We start from the raw sequence: 4862 nt of genomic DNA on the forward strand, positions 1-4862 counted from the left end.
AAGAAGATTAAGTTTCAGCGGTTGCTTTCAACTTGTAACATATATATCTCATAGATATTGTCAACATAGAGTAATATAATAAGTGCAATAAGCAAGTATGTAGGAATCAATGCAGAGTTCACACAAGTGTTTGCTTCTTGAGGTGGAGAGAAATAGGTGAACTGACTCAACATTGAAAGTAAAAGAATGGTCCTCATAGAGGAAAAGCATCGATTGCTATATTTGTGCTAGAGCTTTGATTTTGAAAACATGAAACAATTTTGTCAACGGTAGTAATAAAGCATATGCATCATGTAAATTATATCTTATAAGTTGCAAGCCTCATGCATAGTGTACTAATAGTGCCCGCACCTTGTCCTAATTAGCTTGGACTACCTGGATTATCACCGCAATACATATGCTTTAACCAAGTTTCACAAAGGGGTACCTCTATGCCGCTCGTACAAAGGTCTAAGGAGAAAGCTCGCATTTGGATTTCTCGCTTTTGATTATTCTCAACTTAGACATCCATACCGGGACAACATAGACAACGAGATAATGGACTCCTCTTTTAATGCTTTAAGCATTTGACAACAATTAATTCTTTTCTCATTAGAGATTTGAGGATATTTGTCCAAAACTGAAACTTCCACCATGAATCATGGCTTTAGTTAGCGGCCCAATGTTCTTCTCTCACAATATGCATGCTCAAACCATTCAACTCGGTGTAGATCGCCCTTACTTCGGACAAGACGAACATGCATAGCAACTCACATGAAATTCAACAATGAGTTGATGGCGTTCCCCGATAAGCATGGTTATCGCACAACAAGCAACTTAATAAGAGATAAAGTGCATAATTACATATTCAATACCACAATAGTTTTTAAGCTATTTGTCCCATGAGCTATATATTGCAAAGGTGAATGATGGAATTTTAAAGGTAGCACTCAAGCAATTTACTTTGGAATGGCGGGAAAATACCATGTAGTATAGGTAGGTATGGTGGACACAAATGGCATAGTGGTTGGCTCAAGTATTTTGGATGCATGAGAAGTATTCCCTCTCGATACAAGGTTTAGGCTAGCAAGGCTTTTTGAAACAAACACAAGGATGAACGGTACAGACAAAACTCACATAAAAGACATATTGAAAACATTATAAGACTCTACACCGTCTTCCTTGTTGTTCAAACTCAAAACTAGAAATTATCTAGACCTTAGAGAAACCAAATATGCAAACCAAATTTTAGCATGCTCTATGTATTTCTTCATTAATGGGTGCAAAGCATATGATGCAAGAGCTTAAACATGAGCACAACAATTGCCAAGTATCACATTACCCAAGACATTTATAGCAATTACTACATGTATCATTTTCCAATTCCAACCATATAACAATTTAACGAAGGAGAAACTTCGCCATGAATACTATAAGTAGAAACCAAGGACATATTTGTCCATATGCTACAGCGGAGCGTGTATCTCTCCCATAAACTGAATGCTAGGATCCATTTTATTCAAACAAAACAAAAACAAAAACAAACCGACGCTCCAAGAAAAAGCACATAAGATGTGGCCGAATAAAAATATAGTTTCAGGGGAGGAACCTGATAATTTGTTGATGAAGAAGGGGATGCCTTGGGCATCCCCAAGCTTAGACGCTTGAGTCTTCTTGATATATGCAGGGGTGAACCACCGGGTGCATCCCCAAGCTTAGAGCTTTCACTCTCCTTGATCATGTTGCATCATACTCCTCTCTTGATCCTTGAAAACTTCCTCCACACCAAACTCGAAACAACTCATTAGAGGGTTAGTGCACAATATAAATTGACATATTCAGAGGTGACACAATCATTCTTAACACTTCTGGACATTGCATAATGCTACTGGACATTAGTGGATCAAAGAAATTCATCCAACATAGCGAAAGAGGCAATGCGAAATAAAAGGCAGAATCTGTCAAAACAGAACAGTTCGTATTGACGAATTTCAAAATGGCACCAGACTTGCTCAAATGAAAATGCTCAAATTGAATGAAAGTTGCGTACATATCTGAGGATCATGCACGTAAATTGGCATAATTTTCTGAGCTTCCTGCAGGGCAGTGGGCTCAGATTCGTGACAGCAAAGAAATCTGGAACTGCGCAGTAATCCAAATCTAGTACTTACTTTTCTATCAACGGCTTAACTTGGCACAACAAAACTCAAAACTAAGATAAGGAGAGGTTGCTACAGTAGTAAACAACTTCCAAGACACAAAATAAAAACAAAGTACTGTAGGTAAAAACATGGGTTGTCTCCCATAAGCGCTTTTCTTTAACGCCTTTCAGCTAGGCGCGAGAAAGTGTGTATCAAGTATTATCAAGGGGTGGTACTTCTACAGCGGGGTGTGGGCTCTTCTCAACCAGGCATATTATATTAGATACATAAGTTTTAGCTTCTCCCTTTTCATTAGTCTTAGGCGTGCTACTCTCATCAAACAAATTTTTAGGAACAAGCCAAGCATAATTATTTTCTAGTGCATCATTCATAGCTAGGAGCTTGCATGGTATTGGTGCTTTGATCTCCCCACCATCATCAATATTATTAGTGTATCTTATTCTATCCATATCCATCTTTTTAAGGAGACTAACAAAATTATTAGGAGAACCAAGCATATTAAATTTAGCAAAGACCTTTCTAGCTTCTCTTGCTAGACCACCAAATTCTCTAAGAAGGGTTTCTAAAACAAAATCTTTCTTTTCCCCTTCTTCCATATCACCAAGTGTGAAAAACATATGTTGGATTATAGGATTGAGATTAACAAATTTGGTTTCCAACAAGCGAACTAAATGCGCGGCAGCAATTTCATAAGTAGGCGCAAGGTCTACCAAGTGTCTATCCTCAAAATCATCAATAGTACTAACATGGTTGAAGAATTCTTCTATATTATTTCTCCCAACTATAGACCCACGTCCTACCGGTATGTCTTTTGTGGTAAAATTAAAAGGAAACATGATGAAATAAGTAAAGTAAATGCAAGTAACTAATTTTTTTTTGTGTTTTTGATATAGCAAACAAGATAACAAATAAAGTAAAACTAGCAACTAATTTTTTTGTGTTTTGATATAAGTGCAGCAAACAAAGTAGTAAATAAAATAAAGCAAGACAAAAACAAAGTAAAGAGATTGAGAAGTGGAGACTCCCCTTGCAGCGTGTCTTGATCTCCCGGCAACGGCGCCAGTAAAATATGCTTGATGGCGTGTATTTCACACGTTCGTTGGGCAACCCCAAGAGGAAGGTATGATGAGCACAGCGAGCAAGTTTTCCCTCGAAAAGAAACCAAGGTTTATCGAACCAGGAGGAGCCAAGAAGCACGTTGAAGGTTGATGGCGGCGGGATGTAGTGCGGCGCAACACCGGAGATTCCGGCGCCAACGTGGAACCTGCACAACACAACCAAAGTACTTTGCCCCAACGAAACAGATGAGGTTGTCAATCTCACCGGCTTGCTGTAACAAAGGATTAACCGTATTGTGTGGAAGATGATTGTTTGCGAGAGAAAACAAGTAAAAACAAGTATTGCAGTAGATTGTATTTCAGTAAAGAGAATTGGACCGGGGTCCACGGTTCACTAGAGGTGTCTCTCCCATAAGACGAACAGCATGTTGGGTGAACAAATTACAGCTTGGGCAATTGACAAATAAAGAGAGCATGACAATGCACATACATATCATGATGAGTATAGTGAGATTTAATTGGGCATTACGACAAAGTACATAGACCGCCATCCAACTGCATCTATGCCTAAAAAGTCCACCTTCAGGTTATCGTCCGAACCCCCTCCGGTATTAAGTTGCAAAGCAACAGACAATTGCATTAAGTATGGTGCGTAATGTAATCAACAACTACATCCTTAGACATAGCGCCAATGTTTTATCCCTAGTTTCAACAGCACAACACAACCTTAGAACTTTCATCACTCGTCCCGGTGTCAATGCGGGCATGAACCCACTATCGAGCATAAGTACTCCCTCTTGGAGTTAAAAGCATCTACTTGGCCAGAGCATCTACTAGTAACGGAGAGCATGCAAGATCATAAACAACACATAAGCATAACTTTGATAATCAACATAACAAGTATTCTCTATTCATCGGATCCCAACAAACGCAACATATAGAATTACATATAGATGATCTTGATCATGATAGGCAGCTCACAAGATCCGACAATGATAGCACAATGGGGAGAAGACAACCATCTAGCTACTGCTATGGACCCATAGTCCAGGGGTAGACTACTCACTCATCACTCCGGAGGCGACCATGGCGGTGTAGAGTCCTCCGGGAGATGATTCCCCTCTCCGGCAGGGTGCCGGAGGCGATCTCCGGGATCCCCCGAGATGGGATCGGCGGTGACGGCGTCTCAGTAATGTTTTCCGTATCGTGGCTCTCGGTACTGGGGGTTTCGTCACGGAGGCTTTAAGTAGGCGGAAGGGCAAGTCGAGAGGCGGCACAGGGGCCCCAGATGATAGGGCGACGCGGCCAAGGGGGGGCCGCGCCGCCCTAGGGTTTGGCTCCCCTGTGGCCCCACTTCGTTTCGTCTTCGGACTTCTGGAAGCTTCGTGAGAAAATAGGCCTCCGGGCTTTTATTTCGTCCAATTCCGAGAATATTTCTTTACTAGGATTTCTGAAACCAAAAACAGCAGAAAACAAGAATCGGCACTTCGGCATCTTGTTAATAGGTTAGTTCCAGAAAATGCACGAATATGACATAAAGTGTGCATAAAACATGTAGATAACATCAATAATGTGGCATGGAACACAAGAAATTATCGATACGTTGGAGACGTATCACGTCCCTATAGTGGCCGGCGCCCCCCTCTCCCCAAACCCTAGCCGC

This window comes from Lolium rigidum, chromosome 7, assembly GCF_022539505.1.
Source record: "Lolium rigidum isolate FL_2022 chromosome 7, APGP_CSIRO_Lrig_0.1, whole genome shotgun sequence".
Taxonomy (NCBI): domain Eukaryota; kingdom Viridiplantae; phylum Streptophyta; class Magnoliopsida; order Poales; family Poaceae; genus Lolium; species Lolium rigidum.